Here is a 24,768-nt window from a genome sequence, read left to right as displayed (position 1 = left end):
TCGAGTGTCTTCTTGTTGTTGGTTCCTTCCCTAGAGAATCTCATGTAAATGAACGCTCACAGACACTGTTGTCCAACCTCTTGGGTGAAGGAACTGAAGCCAAAGGTTAAAGTGCTTTGTCCAAGGCCACATGGCTAATGGGGGCAGTGGGAACCAAATCAAGTTCTGTGGAATCCACATATTGCTCTTTTTCTGCCTCAAGGTATATCCATGGAAGAAAATGTTGCACTCTTCTGAAACAGATAATCTCAAGGGAAGGAGCCAATATAAAGATGCATAGTTAAATGTATTTCATCTAGTGCTTCATAAAGGTCTGGCTACCAGAGATGTATTCCTCTGTACTTTTGCTTGTAGCTGAGTGGTCCCTGCCCCCTATCTGCCACCACTTTTTTCATGGTAATTCCTACTCATGAATTAAGTTTCAACACAGGGATTGGTTCTTCCAGAAGGAGTCTTAAGCCCTGGTTACTGGTGTCTTCCTTTCTGTTCCCCTAGATCCCATGCTTCCCATTATCATTGCATTAATGTCATTTCATATCAATATCAAATGGGCCAAGAGATAGTAAGCTCCCCAAGGACAGGGAACAGCCTTTTCATCTTTAGATCCCCAAAGATAGCACTGATACAAGGACTGTTGAATGAATACATGCATAGTGTAGGTTGCTAGAATGTACTTGTCCCCTCTGTAAAGAGATATCCTTTGCTTCTCTACATGAATAACCACAGTCGAAATTTTTTCAATGGCAGGGCATATGAGGAAAAAGTGATCTAGATCCCTTTATTAAAAATTGCGTAACTAATTCCACCAAACACATCATACAAACAAGGTTGGGGACACTGTGGAAGGTGCTGAAAATCTGTACGCATGTGTCATGAAGCTTAGAGGAAAAAGAAATCAGGAGTCGGGAAACATTGCAAGTTCTGTCTCTAAAAATGCCACGTACCTCTATTGTTTGGTCAGTGCCTGTACTTCTGTGCACCCCTCTCTTCCTTACTGACTGTTTTAGGATGGCAGAGTAGGGGCAGATTTTAGAGCAATTAAGGAATGTTTAGGAATTGGTCAATGAATGGGTGAGAGTGAGTTCACGGATCCAGGATCTTCCCACATTCCTCTCCTGCTTCTTGCTGGTGTCCCCCAGTAGACCAAGATGTCTTTTAAAAACAAAACCCTCAACATGTCACTCCTAGCTTAGGATAAACATCCCACCAGAAAGCACCTACCAAGCCTTGCAAGATTACCCCCAGCCACTTGCTCTGGCTTCTTCCCATCACACTTCTCTTCCCTCACTGCACCCCAACTACATTGACTTTCTCCCCTCCCTGAACATGCCTATAACCTTCCTGACCTATAGTCCTCCTTCTGAAGCTCTTTACCCTTCTCTCTTCATCTGGCCAACTCCTAGTCCTTCAAATCAGTGCTAAATATCACTTCTTCCGGGAAGTCCGACCTGATCCACTAGGCCTAAGTGGGATCCATCATCTGTTCTTGTTGAGTCCCATAGTTCTCCCCGGAGCACCTATTACAGTTAAGTTAAATAACTATGAGTGTAATAAGGAGTTGGATACCTGTCTCCCCCTTTTGGCCACTCCCTAGGAACAGAGACCACCTGTCTTTTTCACTACTCCCTCAGCACGTGACACAGTGCCATTAATGTTCAAAACTATTTGTTGGACAAAAGAAAAGGAGTAAGTGAATGAATGAATAAATAATGATTCCTTTAGGGATTAAATGTATACCATGCAATACAAGATATCACATCCCTCATTCTGCCCTTCGCATCCTGCTAACCATGTTCCCACCCCGCAGCTGCCTCCTCAAAGAATCTCAGAATCTCTGCTCTTTCAATCGTGCAAGCTTGCTGTTGGGAACACCCACAGACGCTCTCTGCAAACACACACAACACACTCTGAGTAATCATATTGATTCGGAATTAACGGCCATTCAGATACCTCATTGAAGATGCCATCTGGGATGTTATTGCTCTTCAGAGGTAGATCATATTCTGAGGAAATCTGTCAAAATGTAGAAATAACTCATCAGAATGGCCATGCAGAACCTCGCTGCACTTCAAAGGGAAGCAGAGTCTGATGATGCAGGTTTCATTCCCCCTCAGTAAGATGCAGGAGGAGGGAGGGCTGTTGCTTCCCTCTGTTTTCAAGAGTCAATAGAAATGGAAAGTTGAGGCATGTGCAGAAAATGGTCCTGGATTCCTTGGCTCATTCTGAGACATCTCACCGAAAACTAACACTTCCCGAGAAGATCGCTGGTCCTGAGGGTATGTGCTTAGGCACTGAAACTCAGTTTCAGGGCTTTCCGGGCCATTTACTGCAGAGTTTGCCTATTTTCCTGGTGTAAGTACTCCCACCATGTTCTGTTTCAAGCTACCAGCAGTTCAACCACTAGCCCCCCGAATTTCTGAATGTGTAACAATTAAATCTTACAAGCCAGCTTCAACAAACCACAGGAGGAACATGTTCACATCCTACCTGCCCTCCTTCTGGGTTGGTGCTAAGCCTTGACTGTGCCTGGAGAAACCCAAAATGCAGGCCTCTCAGCGGCTGCCTGCCTCTTCCACCATTCATGTGGAACACCTGGTGGTATCCCAGGTGCTCCTGGCTTCTGAATCATCTCTTTTACCTCCACAGAGGACCCACCTTCCTGTGGGCAGCATAGCATTGTCATACTTGGGAAATCCAGTATTATTCAGCAGGCATTTTGAATTGAAAGTAACATTTGAAAAGGATTATCCTGGGTAAAGTCATCAACTGCTGTGTACTCATTGAACTTAAAACAATACAGGATTGATTACTTTTGTAGTCTATGCAAATTACAAATGACATTGCTATTAAATCCTCAGTATTTGACTTCACCTCCAAATGCTTCACAATTACTATTTTTAAATAAAAAAGCTGGACTTGTGTGTGTGTGTGTGTGTGTGTGTTTTCAAAATCAAGTTCCCCATGTATATCCTCCTTCAAAAGACAAAAATGAAGAAACAAATCATATCTGAAGTATACTAATAATCTTAAATGCTTATGAAACAAAAGCACTTTATGAAATGACCTCAGTTCTCTGAGATTTCTGACCTCCTATATGGCACCTATAATAAAATGTCATGCCCTTGGGGTGGGGAGGGCCATGGTTCTCTCATCTCTAATTGAAGGTTTTACCTTTTCCCAGCACTGAGCTGAATGCAACCCTCATTCACAGCCTGGCCTAGTGGATTTATCATCTTCGCATCCACTTTGAAGAATATCATGGGTGGTAGCATTAATTTACGTAAGTGTCTTCAATATACACAAACACTCTTTAAGGAGATTGAGCTGTATGACCTTGCACACAGGGGTATGAGAGGGAATAATTCTTTAACATGGTCTGATGGGAAATAGGAGTGCTAATATTTGCAAAGCACCTACTGAATACCCGTACAGTATTCTGAGCATTGCATAAATTACCACAATGGATTATCACAACATTTTAAGGAGACATATATTATTTTATTCACCAAAAAAAAAAAAAAAAAAAAAAAAAAAAAAAAAAAGAAAAACTAGATGCTGAACAGTAAAGGAAACTTTCCCAAAGTGGTTTTTCTGAAACTGGACAAGGCAAGATTTGAAACTGGGTCCTTCTAGTTGCAAAGACCATTGCTTTCTGTGCAGCATCACTGCCTTATAAATCCATGCCCCAAGAGCTGTCTGGAAGTTTGTTTCATTCCCTCCATCTATTTCAAATCAAAAGCAAAGGCACCTCTGTCTCCACCTTGTCTAAAACCTGAGCTTGAGATGATGTCATGGGATAGTCAAATTAAATCAGTACAGATTTATCAAGGTCTTACTTCATTAGAATTGCCGTGCTGGGTGTAAAATAACTGCAGAGTCCTTCCCAGGGGGAAAGTTGACTCCTCTATACAGAGAGATGTCGAGTGTATGTTGAGACAGAACCTGATTACAGCCAGGCCTAAGCTCTTCCTCCCATCCCTGGAGCCCTGCTTGCTCTGCTTACATCAGAGCCTTCTTGTCCTCCCTCCTCCTTTGTTCTTCCCACTCAGCTTCCAAGTCACCCAGAGCCTACTTGTGCCTTAGCTCTAGATCCATGCATATCCCAACCCTCCTACACCATAATCATTGCTATTACCCCAGCACTTGGTTTTATTTTCTCTTGCCTGGACTATTTAAACAACTTTTAAGCTGACTTTCCTCTTTATTTCAGCCTGTACATATACCCAGATTGATCTTCTGTTTATAAATTCAGTCTTCATCATGACACTCCACATCTCCAAATGATGTATACAAACTTAAAAAAAAAAAAAATCTAAGGAATATTTTCCCCCAAAAAATCTTTCTGTGAAGCCTAAGAAATAAAACAGGTGAGAGCAGATCAGTTTTATTTTAGACTTGAGAAGTCAGGGGTGGAGGGTAGGTTCCCGATAAATGTTGAATAAGTGAATACAACTGACTTCATCCCTTGAAAGGATGATGGGATGCCACCACTTTGGCCTTGCCTACTGCTGAGTTAATCGAGGATACCCATGACTGTGAAATACCCCGACATGTTACTTAAAAGCTAAAATGTCATGAAACATGAACATTCCTACTTCCCACATATTCTAACTGAATCATACCATGCTTGCATGTCAGCCTCATTTTGTTCCTGGGTATATTTCATGCCTTTTGTTGACATGGAGATTTCCTCCAGCAGGCACTGACTGTCATGCTGCTCTTGCCCAGTCAGTGGATCATGACTCTACTGAATGACCCAACAACGGAAGCTGCCATAGCTCTAGCCTACTTCTGTGGCAAATTCCACCTGCCCAGTTGCACCTGGGTTACTAGGATCAGCCTTCTAAGCTGACTCTGCCCCAGCTCTTCTCTTCTTGGCCATCCTTCAAGCCCCATGAGAAGGGTTTTATAAAACAGGTATGTGACCACATTCTTCATTTTATCATTTCTTAAGAGACATAAATATCCACATTTCCCAAAATTTGATCCACAGGATTATCGCCAGAAGTGCTCAGAGTATTTGCCAAAATGCTGACTCCTGAGCTCTGTCCTGGATCCAGTAAGCCCGAGTAAACTGCGTTTCTCAATAGCTTCAAAGGTGATTTCTGGGCACACCAAAGTTTAAGCAAGCAAGATATAAATACAGGCCAGATGTCTAAATCAGGATCCCCTGGAAGCAGCACTGTCTTTCTCATCTTGGTCCAAGGACCTCCCTTGCTCCCCCCGTGGGAATGCTCTTGCCCTGTGAAATACCGTTGCTTCCCTCATGCTATCTAGGAGATGTCACTACTTCTAGAAAAACTCTTATTTTCCTATAATGCATGTTTATTTTCCTCCAGTCAGGGTGCTGTATCCTCCATCCTAAAGCACTGTTCCATGAACACTGATTCACATGCTTTCCCTCACTCCCAATAAATCACCCCCATAAGTCCACCATAAGTTGGAACCATGTGCAGATTTAAAGTCAGTAGAATAGTGTTGTTTTTGAGCCACATACACATGTGGTATGCTTCCTCTTGGTGGCCTCCTCACTCGGTCACATCGGGTACATACAGGTACCTTCCTGGGCCTCAGCTTCCTCATCTAAAAAGACTACATCATGACCTAACTCCACCTTGTTGGGACTAAATGTAATAATGCATGTGAAAGGCTTAGAAGGGTACTCAAGAAATATTAGCCACACTTTTTTTTATTAATATTATCATTCTTTTATTATTTTGTTATCTCAAGGGCAAAACAAAATGTCTGCCACAAAGGGACAGTAAATCACTGTAGACCTGACCCCCTTGTAACACTATTAGGATAAGACCTACATCCGTGGTTTAAAAAAAAAAAAAAAAAAGTGTAAGTGGCATTAGCCTTCTTTTCTCCCTCTTACCTTATATAACGCAAATATCCAGACTTTGCTGGCTTAAAAACCAGCAATTCTATGTGGGGTTGCTGTGATTGCTGATGTTTCTCCCATGGTATAGGCAGGAGAGAACCACAGTGGAGGTAGCAGGGACACTGTGTCTCAACCATGAGAAAGGTTGCTCTGTATTATCCACCACATACCAGAAACCAGGCTCAAATGTATAAGACTTTAATGGACACTGTGGGTGAGAGAAGAGAAGAAAGAGCAATGATAATAACCATTTACATTGATTGAGCATCCTTCTCTTTAAAAAAAAAATTATTTATTTATTCATGAGAGACACAGAGAGAGAGGCGGAGATACAGGCAGGGGGAGAAGCAGGCTCCATGCAGAGAGCTCGATGGCGGGACTTGATCCCGGATCTTGGGATCATGCCCTGAGCTGAGGGCAGATCTTCAACCGCTGAGCCACCCAGGCATCCCAACTGAGCATCTTTCTAAGCTCTTCACTCAGTCAAGAAACATTTATTAATGGGATCCCTGGGTAGCTCAGCGGTTCAGCGCCTGCCTTTGGCCCAGGGTGTGATCCTGGAGACCCGGGATCGAGTCCCACATCGGGCTCCCTGCATGGAGCCTGCTTCCCCCTCTGCCTGTGTCTCTGCCTCTCACTCTCTCTCTCTCTATGTCTATCATGAATAAATAAATAAAATCTTTAAAAAAAGAAACATGTATTAAGCCTCTACCGTGGGCCAGATACTACACTATGAATGATACAAAAAATGTTATACCAATGATTAGTCAATAATTCCTGTACTTGCGTAGTTTACATTCCCAAAGGGAGGAAGAGTCAATAAAAACAATAATAAGCATAAAAACCTACAGATTATGATAAGTTCTAAAGAGAAAAATAACAGAGCACAGTAAGGAAGACTTATATCTATTACCTCAGTAGCCCATCATTGAATAGACAGATGCTATACTATTCTTAACTGAAAAAAAAACAAAAAACAAAAACAGAAGCACAGAGGCAAAGTAATTTTTCCAACTAGCAAAGAATCAAGGCAAAATTTAACTGAAGCCATCTGACTTCGGAGGGCATGCTGTTCACCACAGTACGCACTGATAACCAATGGTGGTCGTCCTGGCAGGACTGCGCCTTGCCTTGCTTAGGGCTACCACGTGGAGCTGGACGGTGGGATGGCTGGCCTCCTCCATAAGCACCATCCTGAGCATGTCTGCTTTTCAGGGCTCCAGGCCCCAGATGCCATGAAGACCAGAGAGATGAAAATGATTTTCCTTCATTCTAGCAACAACCCCACTCTATGGTTCTGTTCATACCTCCAGCCTCCTTCCAGGAAGATGGTCAATGGCAACGTCCAGTTCTTTCAGGGAAACTCAATCCTTCCCTACAACTAAAATACATTAGAAAAGAATTATGCCCCCTCAGTGCTTTATTTGCTATTAAATAATATCACATTTTGCATCTCAATGAATTTAATTAATTAATTTAATTAAATCTTTGTTGAGTCACATCAAAGCCAGTCCAGTTGAGTTTTACTGCCTCTGGATCAATGATTAGAGGTAGTATGTGCCTGCACATCCTCATAGCAAAATTTTACATCTCCGCAATAGATTGTCTAAAGACATAACTCTAAAGTAAACTGATACATGTAATGAAAATATATTTCTTCCCCCCAAGCTGTAGAATGATCAGCTACCCAGCTTTGTAAAATTTACTCTCTACCTAAATCACCTGCATTCATGTAGGTCAATGTTTCCATTCCCTCTAGGGTCTGTGGGTGGGATTTTATTTCATGTTGTGATATCTAAGAGATCCCTGTCAAAGTGACTTCCACAGAAAAAGAGACAATCCGCTACAACGATAAAGGCAAAGTTAAGTCTGAGAGACAGAAAACAATTTAAATGTTTGAAATGGCAATTTTCATGTTTCAAAAATCTTAGAGACACTGTCATATCCAGGACTCTCTGTGATAAGTGCTACAACTAGGACATCACAGAACTACTGAGATTGAGAGAATCTAAAAGGCTGACCCATCTATCAGTCCATGCCAGAACACAGTGAGCTCTTCAGCAGTGGTGAAGCCCCCTCCAAGAGATGCTGTGGAGTGGTCCTACGCCTGTACATCTCTTTCTATCCACACCCTACTTGCACCCACTTCTCTGTGTTTGCTCCTGCTTATCCCCCTCAGAGGAAGTCATCCTGAGTTTTTTCCACTTCCTAAAAGTCTACACCTGTTCTCCTGTAGCTGGTTCTCACCTCGTCTATGAAGCCCTTCACTGAAAGCTTGGTCACCTCTGCATCTCCAAGATTGAGAAGCCCACAGATGGAGATAAGTGGTTCTAAAAGTTTTAAGGTCCATTCTCTCTACTGCTGTCACATACCCTTGATAGGATTACTCACTCGCTACCCATGTTTATTGAACAGAAACTGCTTTCAATACTACAGAACTATAGTGATAGAACTGAGCCAGTTGGACTGTTAACTGTTTTCATAGAGCTTTCAATAGAATAATAAAGCAACTACATATTTCTCTTCAGCTCCACACACACGTGCATTAAATGCACTCAGCAAATACCTGATGATTGGCTGACTTGTTGATTGATTAATTAACATCCCTCCTTACTCAAAAACTATGACTTTGAGATCCTGTGCTATGCCGGGGAACGTGCTAGGCACTGTGATTTCTGGGTGCGCAAAAAAAGAATGTCCACCCTCATGATGTTTTGAACCAAGTTACCTGTGTAAGCTTAGGGTTAAGTCACTTATTTTTTAAAAAATATAGACAAGTGCATCTTTTCACCAACAGCATCCATACTAACTTAGCATCTACTCTAACTGCTTTTACTTCAAAAAGTCATTTAATAGACATAAATGCGTGTTAGTATGACTCTGAAAGTAACGACACTGATGTTCAGAGGTTAAATGACTTCAGCCAGTGAGCAAGTGGTAGAGAGCCTGGAACCCCACATGGATGCCCTGAATCCAAACTCCAAACACTAACCTCAAACATCTGAGAATGATTCTCTTAATTTTGAGGATCATATCTGTGCCACTCTGTTTAAAAAAATAATATAGAGTTGAGATTCTCATGCAGACTGTTAAGTATTATGGAGAAATAAATGAGTAATAATGTTAGTCAGCAAGTCAGATTTTCAGTGTGAAAGGAAAAAAAAACATGAAGACACAAGACTGAAGAGGTCAAGTAAAAATCTTGCAGTCCAGAATTAGATTTATAATGCATTTTTATCCCCTAAAAAATTGTGCCTCAGATCTAGTCTTTGAAAAGATCTAAAAATTTATAGGGAGTACTCAGTTTTTCTGTTCAAAATGTTTTTATTAGTATAATCCATATCCAAAGATTTTTAAAATATTGGATAGGGTAATTTGTTGGGGAATAGATGGAGACAGGATTTCTGTGAATTGTTGAATAACTTAGTTACTGTTCACAAAATACTTTGAGTACTGTAGACAGAAACTTTACAACATAATGGAGCATCTTCAAATTACATCTTCAGTTCACAATTATATTAGGATCATACTTCCAAGATTTTTTATAGAGTCATGATAAGGTAACCCAAGGAGTTTTTCTTACAAACAAAAGAGATCTGTCTCTTACAGGATAATTATGTACTATTCCGATAAAAGATCCAAGACTTCTTCAGGCTCTGCCTCAATGCCGTGAATAAGAGCATCAATACTAAGTAATCCTTGTATCGTTGCTTTGGCCAAAAAAATATCTAGTTATTAGTTGTGGCTCAGTTTGGTTTTTCCTTGGATTTCTAACTCATTCCTGAGCAGAAGAGTGCATTGTATTTTAGGCTAGCAATATTTCTTGTTTATTCTCATAACTCCACTTAATGAAAAATAGAACTTGGTCTGGATTCTTAGTGTCTTGTGGCTCTTTGTTGAGAACTAATGGATTTGAGTCACAAATCCATTGCAGTAGTGTGGGAAACCATCAATATATTTTAAAGTCAGCAGGTATAGTGGAAAAAAATAATGAAAAGCCGAAGATTCAGCTTTAGGTTCTAGCTTCCTAACTTCTTGTGAGTAAATTTTGGAAAATTATTTAACTGTATGGAGCCATTGTTTCTTCAGCTATAAAATGGGCTAACCCTCATCGGATCTTTGGAAGGACTCAAATAAAATCAAGAATGCAAAATATTTTGTTTATGGTATTACCCAACAGATATTATTTATTCCTTTCTCTATCTTCTGAGCTCTAATATTATTACTTTCTGCTAGATTTTTAAAGAATTCTCTGTATCTATGTATTTATTAATATATTAAATGTATATTTATATATATGTCTTACTAATGTAGATTTCTACTTTACACGGATTTTGTAAGTATGCCCCTTTCAGATTTAATGCTCTTTAAAATTCACCTCTTTCTGTCCACTTTTAACTGTTCAACCTGCATAATATTCTTCTATAACTCACATGAGCAAAGCTTCGATGAATCATTGGTTGTCCTCCCTTTCACCTTCCCAGGCTCGGCAAGGTCCTTCTTGTAATTAATCCACCGCCAGAGTCCTTGACAGACAAAGGGAGACAAACTTTCTCAAGAACAGATGGCTGTGTCCAATCTCAAATCCATACCCACTCCAATTTAAAAATCAGTGATTCCTCCCTGTGTACTGCACTTCTAGACACTGCCAGCATAAATATTTACTTTGATATAGTGTCTTTATTAGGGATATCTTCACTATAGACTTTGTTTGATGCTGTATTCTTAGGGAAAGGATTCAGGGAGTTCCTCTTTCCTATAGAATCTTGGTGGAAAATGTCATGTTACTTGAGAAAATGGGACTGACTCTAGTTCTTGTTCACTCTCCATTTATTTATTCCTTCTTCTTTTCCTCTTTATTTTTTCCAGTTTATGTTCTATCTTTAAACATTTTTGAAGTATTGTGATGTGCCAAGACCTTTGGAACACATGCATAAATAGACTATTCATTTTTAAAAGGTTAATTACCAAAAGTCAGTTTCCAGGTGTTTTAAATGTTAATGATTTAAAAGACATGAAAATAACATATAGATTGTAAATCACTATATTTTTTATGGTATCCATACAAAATTGTGGTTGAGGAATCACAAAATTCTGCTTCTTCTATGCTTTCTGCCTTAGAAATACCTTAGAAATACAACTGGTAGAAAACTCAAATAATGTTTTAAATAATTTATCTGGCTCTATGTGATACCATAACCTCTATGGGGAATATTTATTTTTCAAGGATTTAAGAAGATTACTTTGTAGCCTTTCAACACCACATCAATATGAAATCTATAATGTAAACCTGGCTTAGAAATTGCAAACACATGTATAGATTTCTGTTTTAAAAGATAGTCACAAATCAAATGACAAATTAGAAAAAAAAATTGCACCTGAAATCACAAAGCAGTTTTAATACCTCTTATTGAGAAACAATCTTCTAAAAATAGAGAATAAAATTAACAATCCTGTAGTAATATGGGCAAGAAATATAATCAGACAGTTCATAATAAAAAAAAAAGAAAAAGAAATGCAAAGTCCCATAAATATGTGAAAAAATGTGTAACCTTGATCACAGAAATGCAAATTTAAACTATAACGAGGTACTTTTTCTCACCTATCAGGGTGGCAGAGATCAAAGTGATAATATTGTCTATTGGCAACTCTATGGAGAAATAGGCATTCTCCTGCATTGTTGGAGGAAATGCAACAATGTGTAACTGGTATGGAGGAGAACTTTACAATTTCTAGCAGAATTACTTAGCTATTTAACTCTGACCCAGCAACTCCACTCCTGAGTATCTATCTCAAAGGTACACAGACAGAAATATAAAAGAAATAGGCAAAAGACCAATTCTTGCAGCACTATTTAAAATAGCAAAGGATGGGGAGAAATTGCCATGAAGATTGGACTTTGAACACTAACATATATACAGATAATGCAGGTGTAATGCCAGTATTAGAAATATATGACATATAAAATGTACTTTCAAGTGAAAAAGAATAGTGGCAAAAGGGTCCATATTATATAAGAAAAGAAAGAAATACAGATATACAATATAAAAATTGATTTTTTTTTGAAAAACCTACAAAAGGGGAGAAAAAAGGTGAGAAGAGAAAATGATAAATCTGAATTTCTGGATTGAATATGCCTTGCTGTATAGACTTGACTCAAAATATATCACTATCCTAATAATTATAAGACAAAATTAACTCATAGAAAGTACTTTCTAAAATTGATATGAAAAGTAAAACAAATTAATCTAATAGTGTATTAAGTTATTGACATTAGAACAAACAGGAGTCACTTCAATAGCTTTAAAACACAGTGATTTAACTGTACATCTCTAATAAGATATAGAAAGTTAACTCCAAAAATCTTCTATTCTTTTTGGTAACCTTATTTTGTGGTAATGTTGGTATCGTTATTATGAGACTGTTGAATGTAGTGGGAAAATTAAGTGTATAATGATACTGGTAACTAGGAGTTTCAACATAAGAGTAAGGAGATAAAGATACACTATTGAAGACATTAAGTAAAAACTTTGGGGTGGCCTGGGTGGCTCAGTCAGTTAAGGACTCGCCTTTGGCTCATGATCCAAGGGTCCTGCTTCTCTCTCTCCCTCTATGTCTCCCCCTACTCATGCTCTCACTCTCACTCACTCTTTTTCTCAAATAAATAAAATCTTTTTAAAAACTCCAAGACTTTGTAGTCTTAAATTAAAATCCATGGTGTTTTTCACCTATAAGGCAATGAAAATCTTAGTTCTGTTATTTTCAAGAAGTAGAAACAATGGTCAGCTCAACAGCAATGAGGACTTCAGGTATACAGAGTGTAGTCTCTAAGTACTATTCTCCATTAAAATAAACAAGAAAGGGTCTTGGTACAAGATGAAGTCTGAATCATCTTATCATACCACAAAACAAGGGAGTTCTCAAAGACTTCTAGTCAACTTGCCATGGCAAAGGAACTCAGGAGTCAAACTGAGTCCACTGGTCAAAAGCGGTAAGATAATAAGGATAATAATTGCAATGGAATGAAATACATCAAATACACTTAAAATCATCCATGAGGCCATAATATTTAAGACACACAGCTCTTTGGTTATTTTTGGATGGTGTTAGGGAACCAATTGATTTATTCTGAGTACTGGTAAATAAGGAAAGGAATAAAGCCTTTCCAATATAAACTGTATCTCAGGGCAATGAAGTAGTCTATAAGGAACAATTTGTCTTTGTAGAATATTTCCATTAATAAATAAATATGGAATGATGCAGCACAAGAAATTTTTACCCCTAGTGAAATAATACATCCACAAAATGACCATCAATGGTTGTTAATATCACAGAAAGACAACCAGACATTAAGAACCTCCCAATGGATTGCACACTACCTATGAAGTTGTCTTGAAAACAAACAAACAGGGATCCCTGGGTGGCGCAGCGGTTTGGCGCCTGCCTTTGGCCCAGGGCGCGATCCTGGAGACCCAGGATCGAATCCCACATCGGGCTCCCGGTGCATGGAGCCTGCTTCTCCCTCTGCCTGTGTCTCTGCCTCTCTCTCTCTCTCTGTGACTATCATGAATAAATAAATAAAATCTTTAAAAAAAAAAAAAAAAGAAAACAAACAAACAAAACAAAACAAAACAAAACAAAAAACCAGCAAACCTGAATCTAATCAAACCTGAGGATCTTTCAACTTAGAGAAAATGGAGGAAACAGAGTAACATGATTCATGGCATCATGGAGATAGAATGAACAAAATCTAGAATGTGGAAAATTCTATAGGACAAAGGATTTGGTTTCTTCAACAAATAAATTGGAGAAAGAGGCAGAAATGGAAGAAATAGGATAAGGAATGGTGGAGAGAGAAAGAGAAGGAGAGGGAGAGGAAGGGAGAGGAGTTGGATAATGATATTGCAGTTTTGCTAACGTCATAGTTCTTTACTCCTAGAGATAGAACTGAGATATTTACTCATGAAATAAATTGTCTGAAACTTGCTTCAAAATTAGTCAGGGCAGGGAAGGTCGGTGGGGATATAAATGAGGTAAAGATTGCTATGAGCTGATATATTTTGAAATTAAGTGATGGATACATGGAGGTTCATTATATTATTCCTCCTACTCTTATATATGCTTGATCTTTTCTATATTTAAAATTTTTATAAAAAAATCATCAGAGGCCACATGGTAACATTTATGAATTTGAGAGTGACAGTTCTACATTTAAACCTCTCAATGAGCTCCTCTGTGGTTTTCAGTTGAATTCCAAACCATTTAACATAGGACACAGATTTTTCACAGCCAGGCCATTGCATGTACTATTTGTTGCCTGGAACATCTTTCATATTGGTTCTGCCTAGAGAAATCCTGCCCATTTTTCAAGACCCAACACAAACATAGCCAAATTTTCTTGCTTGCATTTCTGCCCCTGATTTAGGCAGAAGTAATTACTCTCTCCTCTCTTTCCTTTTCATGATGCCCTGTACATTCAACAGTTATTTATTTATTCACTTGGTTATTCTAAAAATTGCTTTTGAATGCCTAATGTAAGCCAGACATTGTTCCAGATTCTAGAGAGATCTATTGCCATGACCTAGTCCTTGCCTGTGTAACCTAGAGTCTTGATGAAAAATCTCTTAAACCGTGATGAGAAAGGTACTAGGAGCTAGCTAAGGAAACATCTACTGGGAAAAGCTAATCTGGAGCAGGGAAATCCTCAGACCCTCTCACTCAGAACTGCCTTTATGTTTGTAAGTCTCTGTATCCCTCCCACTGCACACATTGTAAACTCATTGAGGTTATCCTAAATTTTCTTAATGATCTTGCACGTTTTGTAATTCTACAATTCTTCAAAGTAGCTATTATTAGTATCCCCATTTCAAGATGTTAAAATTGAGGTTCAAAGAGACAAGATTCTACTAGTAGATGTGAAAATACGGTCCACTAGATGTCAGGTTCTAGGTGTGACATAGTGTCCCGTGTTGTCCCTGGAGAATGAACTTGAACATGAGAAATTTCCAACAGGCTATCTGATCCATGTAAATGTCGGTGGTCAACATTCTTTGAGAAATAAAACTATCCTTGTCCTAAGGATGATTCCTGTGTTAGCTGGTTGGATGTCCTCTTTTCAGTAGGAAAACCACTCTGGAAAACCATATTAATATCACAAGGCCCTGTTGGAGACCAAATGAAAGGAAATGAACACCTAGGACAGAGCTTCTCAATCAAGGACAGTTTTGCCCCTAAGGACACATTCGACAATGTCTGGAGACATTTTTGGTCGTCACAAATTGGAGGGAGTAAGTTACTGATATCTAATGGATAGAGGCTGTCATGCTGCTAGGCATCCTACAAATCACAGGACAGGACACCCCCACAACAAAGAAATTTCCAATTAAAAATGTCATAGTGTTGAGATTGAGATCCCTGCGGTAGGTAATTAGCTGGCATATCCTTCTCCGCTTTAATATACGGTCGAGGCTGATAGCTAGAGCTTCTTGTCCCCCAGTACTTGGGGAAGAATGAATGAGACCAAGGTGCCATTTCCCTTCATTACATCCATATAGAAGAGTCATTTTATCCCATCTTCTTTTCATCAGAAATATGAGTTTTAAAGAGTGATTTATGTTGCTAGAATAAAAATCTAATATCTAAGAAATTTGGGTGACAATCCCAACAGTCGAATATACTTATTTTAATTTCTTCGTGTTCTTGTCCGATTCTTTCTTCTTTTCTCACAAAAAGGGTGATAGGGAATATCAGTTAAGAACCCCCAGATCTAAGACTAGAATACCTAAATCTACTTACTCCCTCTGTCACCTTAGGCAAGTAAGTTAATCCCTCCAAGTCAGAGTTTGCTTGTCCAAATATGGGATGCTAACCTCATGGGGCTGTTATGAAGATTCAATAGTTTAGCCAGAGCAAAGTGCTTAATAAAGTGGCTGGCAATAAAGAATACTATATAAATGTTAGCTCTTACTTTTTCATGTCTGTAATCATGGTATAGTCCCCATTAAATATTCTTCTTATTTATTTTCCACCTAATTGGATATTATAAATACTTTTCATGTTGCTACAAAGTTGTCATCATTAGAATGTCCAGTAATTCATCTAGGCAATGGATATGTCACCATTTATTTAACTTGTTCCTGTGTTGGGTATTAAGGCTGCCTCCTACTTTAAAAACACACACAGACATAAATTAGCAATTTCCGTTCATGCACCTTCTCCTGTATTTTGGATTATCAAACCCAGGAAAGATCCCCGTGTTGATTGCCACATGGGAATGTATTTATAGCTCTTGACAAACTCCTTCCAAAAAGAGATTTATAAAAATTTACTGCCATCAGCAATATAAAAGCAGGTCCATTCCAATACACCTTTCGTGTTATCATTTTCTATCAAAATAAAAGATACAAAATGATACCTCGTGGTTGTTCTACTTAGCACTCTTTTATTACTCAGGCTAAACCTTCTAAATGTTTATTCACTAGATGGATTTCTTCTTGTATAATGGTCAATATTTCTGTCATTTCTTTATGTATCATTAGGGTGTTCTTTCTCAATTATTTTTAAGCATCCTTTATAAATTATATTAATACTTTATAGCTAATTACACAAGTGTACTGTCCCCCCTTAAAAACCATAGAACAGAGCTATTTCTCTTTTTAAGTGTTAAAGGCAGGTGCATGTTGTTGCATTCATGCCTGTGACCATGTGGAAAGTCTCATAGCTGACTTTTTGTTTCTCATTTCTAAGGAATGTGTCATATCATTTCTGATCTTTCAGAGTCAAAGCCTTTTCATCTGAGTTCATTCTCTTCCACACTCCATTCCCCTGAAATTGCACCAGAAACCCATGATCACATCATACCACCACCGATAAACCCTGTGCAGAGCGTTATTGTTCCTCCAGGCATCTGAAATGGTTCTAATGTTCAAGTTCCGAATGTCAACGGGGACTGTGCACCCTTCACTCTCAGTAGATGCTGAGTTTTATGCCCACCCATTACTTTCTGTTCACTGCCACCAATTCATATAGTGCATCAATTTTCTTTCATTTTTGTTTCTCAACTCCTACGGCAAAGTTTAGCACCATAAAATATGTGACATGACTCGATGAAGCAGCAGCTTCCTGCTAAAACTTTAGAGCAAGAGGCACTTTTTTTGTTTTAAAGAAAGAAAGCCATAGAGCTACCAGCTGTTCTCCTAAAAAAAGATGCAGCAGCATTAGCCATGCAGACATTCTGCAGTTGTTCCCTGGCCATAATGAAAAGGGGTTTTGCTTCCTTTTTTCTTTCTTTTCTTTTCCTGTCCTTTTTTTCCCTTGGCCTAATTGCATGTGGCTTTCTGGAACTGGCCACAGTAGTAAGTCATGTTATCTTGGTAATGGATAGACTGGGTCCAGGTGCCATAGTCAGCCATTGTAAGGCCCATCTCTTCATTTCTTGATTTCTTCTATGATTACAGGAGAGACATAAAAACATAGACAATGGTGTTTTTAAAAGGTTATGTGACATTAAAATGTGCTTCATTCTACTGTCAAGTACCAGTAAATGCCACTTAAAAGAAGTGTTGCCCAGATCAGGCAAAACAAGAATTCACTTGATCTTTCTCTTTCCCTGTGTGCTGATCTCCAGTGATATTATCCAAGAAGAATTATCAACCAGGATGGAGAAGTGTACTGGGGACAGGCTTGATGGTGGGGTGAGTTGTTATTCTACAAATGACTTGAACAGCAAAGACAAATGGAATCATTGCTCCAGATAGCACGTAGTAGGAATGGCTACTTTGGACAGAAAAAGTAATCATTTTGCATTTACATGTTCAATAAATGAAATCCTAAGTTACTACTACCTAGTTTAAAAGCACCTCACCCAAAATGGTAGTCTACTCTCTCCATAGTTTCCTCAAAACCCACTCTTGCCATGGAGCTTGGAGTAGAGGAAGGATGGGGAAATGATTGCTGAAGCAGCCTTTTCCTACTTCCTTGCCAAAGTTTTGTGCTACTAGGGTTTATCATAAAATTATTAAGACAACTAAAATAATGATGGGGAAGGAAAGAGAGAAAGGGAGAGACCATGTAGACATCATCCAGGGCTCTGGGAATTGTCCTGGACTTATTCCTTTCTGCCCCTCCCCTGCAACCAATCACTTACTAGGGCCTGTGATTACTATTCCCTGAAAATATCTCCCCCAGTGCTTCCTTATCCAAAGGACCTGCCACCCAGTTTTCAGAAGTTGGATAACTGGTTTCCCTGCCTTCTGGCTCCAACTCACCTTTCAGTCTGTCACCCCCAGGCACCACTTGATGGCAAATACAAATTTATTTTATGTTATTTTTTTTTTATTTTGCCAAGTAGAACCTTTGATTTATATTCTATAAAGAATAAAAGTCCAGTCTTGTGCTGGTATGGAGGAAGAGAAAGTTGCCCAGCAGGGTGGGGGAAACAACCTGAAAATCCTTCTGTTTCTCAAGCACACATTTAACAGTGGCCCTGCTTCTTGAAAGTATTATCTTCACCTTTGCCTAATGTTTGTCTAATCCTGATTCATATGGGGGTTCTGTGGTTTAAATTGGGTTACTTCTCAACTTTCTCTATTCCCAGCTTGTTTCACTTTTCTCAGTATTATCAAGCCAATTACTATTTATGCACCTGTTTTTTTCCAGCTTCCAAAAATTTGTGAATGTTGCACCATCTTTCATTCTGTTTCTTATTTATGCCTTTTAAAGAAACCCTTTATTGTCACCTTAATTGGATTTTGAGAAGGAGAGAAAATATATGTATATCTTCAATCTCCCATCTTTATTGGAATCCACCTGTAACTTTTTCTTCTTTACGTAAATACAATAAACTAGTCACAGTCACACAGATTCATAACCACATACCTACAGTATTTATGTGAGGAGGTGAGAGGGATATTTTCAAAATTAAAAAAAAAATGTGTTGAGTCACAGTACCGTGCAAAAATGAAATTGCTAGAGATCATGCTGTATTTTAATATGGAACTTTAGAACAAAGCCCTAAAAGAGATGATCAATTTTTATGATCTTAAAGTGGTACAACATATTAATAAACATAAAACATTAAAAATTCATCCATAGTGAAATATCCAAAAACCGTTTGTCTTCTTTGCAACTCTTGTATATTATGAAATATACAGTTTTACAAACAATTTCATGTCAGAAGAGTCTTCTTAACTATCATTCTTAATTGTTGTGGAATGTTCTATTGGACTGATAAGCCATGATTTACTAATTCATTTCCAAGTGCTTTCCTAGCATAAATAAAACTATCCACCTCATTGTGCTAATGCAGCGATGACTCACCCCAGTTTTACCATGAGTTCTACAGAATTTAGCATTATCATTTTTAAGACCATATTTATTAAGTAGTAATAAGTTTTTTCATCATAATTTTATTAATAACTTTAAATATTGTGTTTTCAATGTTTACCATACAATTGTGTAGTCTACTGTGGGGAATATTAGCAATATCTTCTCTCCTTTTACCACTTAGTTATTAGCTTTCTAACCAATTGGAATTAACTCTTCCTTCATTAGCCACACACCTGCAGCATGTTGCAGAGACATAAAGCAGAGGGGACCCGACCATTGCCTGTTTTGAGTTCACAAGACAGTGCAGTACAGGCTATAATGAACTTGAGAAGAGTGGTATGATCATGGTGGAACCACAAGCTGAGGATTCCATGTGCCTCCCTAGGAAATGGTGTAGGGAGAGTGGTCTAGTTAGATGACACAGGAGAATCAAAGTCAGGGAAGCACATATTTAAAAAACACAAGAAATGAGGATACTGCCTAAACTCTCATATTTACCTCAATGCTTTCTCATATTTGCCTTGTTAAAAATTATTGAATGTTTTTAAATGCATATATATGATCAAATTTATCGATTGTATTTTTGGGTTATTTCTCTAAAAATAATTCTAGCAGGATCTGGAACCATGATGATTGAGTTGGACAGAGGCATAAGAAAGCTGCCATGGCTAACACCTCTCCTCAGGGGTTAAGCAAATATTGTTTTTTTAAACCATAAATAGTCAATAAAGAAGTATTTGATTAAGACATAACTGCATTGAGGTGGTATTCTCGATGTGGCTCTCAGGATGGGTTTTGCTGTCGTGTGTTATACTGGCAATCAGCTTTGCTGCTCATTATCCTATTAAAGAGTGTAGTCATTTGGCAATTAATGACAGACATGGGATGGGCCTGCAGGGACTGGGTGTGGCTCCATTCCTGATGCAGAAATACCTTTTATATGCAGGATTTTATCAAGTGCTATGATCTTTGCTTCATCTTGTTGCATTTCGACACTGAGAGAATCCTATTTTTTTCCACAAGCCCCTGAGGGCTTGGTTATTGTTTGGACAACACTTCTTCACCAAGATGCATGGAAATGAAAGGGATTTCAAAGATATGTATGAGTCATTTCTTCTAGAGTTTATGGACACTTTGGCCTGATCGTAGTAGTTGGAAGACTACTTTCAGTTACTACTTACCTATCCATTGCTTGCTAGAGGGCAAACTCCTTGAGGGCAGGGATTATGTTTATCCATCCTTGTATCCATAGTGCCTGCTATACAATAGAAGCTCTGGAAGCTCAGAGAACATGTATTCACTGGCTGGAAGATGTGCATGAATGGGATGTGTGCAGGTTACTATTCTAATCCTGCTACCCTGTGTGAGTGGATGGAGAGAGAAGTGAACATTTACAGGCTGGAGAGGATGAAAACATATTACTAGTAGCGCCTGTTTGGGGGCTTAGCCTGTGGGTAAGCCTGGGGCATGCAGAGCTGGGAAGAAAAGCAACTAAAGCAACAGAGGGAAAGGTAAGCTTGAAAGCTATAGCATCAAATCTCAGCAACAGTGACCAACTCAGTTTGGGTTCATGGAGGAGAAAGGTGGGGAATCAGGGGGAAAGGGCCATGAATAAAATCAAGAGATGTGAGGATACTCTCAGTAGGTAATGGAAAGCCATACCCATTGTGTGGTATATATACTATACTATATATTACTAACCATTACTAACATCATCAGATTGTACATTTGAGAGTGCATTCTGCTGGCACTGTGGGGTGAGACAGAGAAAGAAAGAGAAACCTGGGCAAAGGGAAGCTAATTACTAAGCGTTTGCAGTAATATATGTGCAATAATATATGTGAAGGTGAAATAAGGCAACCTTAGTTGAAACTATAGACTTCATGCATTTATTAGGCAAATAATACATAATAATACATTTAAGGACCTCTGCATGCCATATCTGTGCCATGTACAGAAGCTATAATGCATGAGAACACAATCTCACCTACATGAGAACACAAGGACAACCTGCATTAAGGACAACGAAATCTGACCCAGCTTAGGGGTTTCAAAAAATACTTCAATTAGAACTGGATATATGACTCAAAACCTGAAAGACAAACCTGTGCTCCCTAGGTGAAGAAGCTTGACAGAGGATGAGGGTAGTGTAGGGAGATTTTAGACAGAGGTGGAGCCTGTGCAAAAGGTTCTCTTAGTGGGGACCCAGGGCATTCTGTGAGCTACATACCACATCCTGCATGGCTGAAACCATTGAGTGAAAGTATGCTTGCTTAAAGTGACTCCAGGGCGTGCCTAGATCAAGCATGACCAGCCAGCGTGAAGAGGTATTGAAAATTTTTTTAGAAGCTTTTATGTATTTATTCATGGGAGACACAGAAAGAGAGGCAGAAACACACAAGCAGAGGGAGAAGCAGGCTCCCTATTGGGAGCTAGATGCGGGACTCGATCCCAGGACTCTGGGATCATGACTTGAGCCAAAGGCAGGTGCTCACCCACTGAACTACCCAGGTGCCCTAATATATATATATAAATCAGAGGACATGACACAACCAGATGGTTATTTTGAAAAAATAATTCTGACTATTTTCTGGAAAATGGGTTGACAGGAGTGAGAGATAGTATGGAGATGCCACTTCGGTGGTCACTGAAGGCAACAGGTAAGGGTTGATGCTCAGACCAGGAGGGTGTTAAATAAGTGGGAGAATTCCACTGATACTAAAAGGCAGGTGGCCTATGGGAGATAAAGTTAACTGCCAGTGCCATTAACTGTAATAAGAATCTCAATAGGTCCCAGAAGGGGACCAGGTTTGGCAGGTAGTATGAGGAAAACAATAAATTTGATTTTGAACATAGCAATTTTGAGGTTTGGGGTAGGCAGGAGCAGAAATAAATCTAGATTTCAAGGTATGTACAAATTTGAGTCATTGGGCTAGTCCTCAATGCTATCCCTTCTCATGGAAAGTAGGGAGGGCATAAGGGAATATGCAGAAATGTAGGAGCAGACTGGCATACGGTCCAGGGGGATCCAAGGAGAATGGAAATCTCTGGGGCAAGTGGGGGACTGCTTCCTATTTTTGAGACTCCGACTATGCAGGGATCCTTACATAAGCAAGCTTGCCATCCCACTCCAATGAACACTAGAGTGGTGCCATTCTTTGAGGTGCCCATCGCGAAAGTGGGGCCATTCTTCTAGTCCACAGAGAAAGGAGGTCCAGTGTGAGCATTTGAATCAAGTCTATATACTTTTTCTTCTATATCATATTTAATACTCTAGCACATAACATCCTAAAAGATCAGAAGTTTTCTCAGGATCACAAGTTGATGACCTTCACCAAGAATCTACCCTAAATATAGAATGCATTTTTTTTTTTAACTCTTAATAGAGTTTATCTTTGTGGTAGTGTTATGGACCAAATGTTTATGTCTCTTTAAAATTTACATGTTGAAACTACACCTCACAAGGTGATGGCATTGGGATCTGGGGCTTTGGGGAGGTACTTAGGATTAAATAAGGTCATGAGGGTAGAAACCCTAATGAATGGGATTAGTGCCTTTATAAGGGTCCCTTAAGAGCTTGCTGCTCCTCTTTCTGCTCTCTGTCATGTGAGAGTATAAGGAGAAGTCAGCAATCTGCAACCCACAAGAGGACCCTCAACAGAACTTGACTGTACTGACACCCTGATCTTGGACTTTCAACTTCCAGTGAAATAAATCCCCATTGTTTATAAGCCACTCCGTCTGTGGCATTTTGTTATAGCAACCTGAATAAACTAAGGCAAGCAGAACAAAACGCCCCTGCCCCACAAAATGTCCACATCCTAATTCCAGGAAACTGTGAATATGTTACCTTACATAGCAAAAAGGACTCTGCGGATGTGGTTAGGGACTTTGAGATGGAGAGTTCATCCAGGATGATCCAGATGGATCTAGTCTATCACATGCGTTCTTACAAGTGAAAAACCTTTGCTGGCTGTGGTCAGAGAGAAATGTAGCTATGGACTTGCCAGAGGGATGTAACATTGCTGTCTTTGAAAATGCAGGCAGAGAGCCATGAGCCAAAGGATGTGAGCAGCTTCAAGAAACTGGAAAGTCAAGGAAATAGATTCTCTCCCAAAGCCTCCAAAAGAACACTGTCTTGCTGACTCCTTACTTTCAGCCCAATTAGGCCTATGTTAGACTTCTAACCTACACAACTCTAGAATGATAAACTTGTGTTGTTTTAAGCCATGGTTTGTGATAATGTGTTTATAGCGGGAATAGAAAACTGTTAGACCTCAGAGGAAGATCTCTACACTTAAGTTATGTGGTGGGATTTGTATGAATCATGTGACTCAGAGTAACCCTGGAGTTGGGACCCAAATTCGGGAAGCTGTGCCCAGTGAACCCAGCCCTGCCACAGGCAGCGGCCAGTTACCCCCACAGGAGTCAGGGTTCACTCCTTGGGCTGTTGCAAAACGTCATTTGGTTTCACCTGGATGGTATCACACCTGGAGCGTAAACACTCAAAGCACATACCTTCATGAATAGATCATCAAGAAAACAGAATAACCTGTCAATAGCTGTCTGAGTCTGAAGGCCTGAGATTCTAGGAGACCTGATGATGTAAATTATGCTCAAGGGTGGGAGAAGGCTTGAAGTGAGGCCAAGAGAGCAAATTCTCCCTTACTCAGACTTTTTGTTTGATGAGGCCTGTCCACAACAGGGAGATCAATCTGCTTTCCTCAGGCCACGTATTCAAGGGTTAATCCCATCTAGAAACCCCTCACAGTCATCTCCAGAATGGTGTTTAACCAGATTATCTGGGTACTCCATGGCCCAGTCAGGTTGGCATATAAAATTAGCTATCCTAGATAAACCAACGGAATATTAATAGGTATTGATATTTCAGGTATAAGACAGGTATATGAAGGAAACGGGAGGAATCCTTGCAATTGAGTTCACCTGTAACTTAGACTCAACTCAGGGCAAAATTCCTGGAAAGAAAAAAGCAATCAACAGTCACTTCTCTTTGCTTGGTTATGGATAAAAAGGAACCGCCATGGGCACTGTGGTTAGAGGGATATTCTAGCTTCACCTATTTCTGGAAAAAACTAGTTGCTGGTAGCCAATCATTAAATGACTTAGTGCTTAAATGTGTAGATAGCTCTCAGTTTATGCGTTTTGTTGATGGCATTTGTTTTCTTGAATTCTTCTTAGTTTTCAATGGTTTTGGGGGAGATGCAGTTCCTGAGGCCACAAACGGCCTCCGCTTTCTAGTTGTCTGGTCCCATCTGAGCCCTGGCCTAAACCCCATTAGTGCTCTCCTGATGGGGGCCTTGGTGTTCTTGGAGTTCTTGGTGCCCGAGACTTCAACTACCAGCAGGTACCAGGTTCTTGACTTTGCCCAAGGAAGAATTCAAAGATGAGTTGGACTAAAACAGCAGAAGAAGCTTTATTGCCAAGCCAAAATACACACTCCAGAAGAGGAAATGTGGGTGAACTCAGGGAATCTGAGTCACCCAGGGCAGGTATGGGGCTCTGATTCTTATCGGTGGTTATAATTTGGGCACAAAATA

This window comes from Canis lupus, chromosome 5, assembly GCF_011100685.1.
Source record: "Canis lupus familiaris isolate Mischka breed German Shepherd chromosome 5, alternate assembly UU_Cfam_GSD_1.0, whole genome shotgun sequence".
Lineage (NCBI taxonomy): Eukaryota > Metazoa > Chordata > Mammalia > Carnivora > Canidae > Canis > Canis lupus.
The sequence above is the reverse complement of the archived record's forward strand: the minus strand, read 5'-3'. Positions refer to the sequence as shown.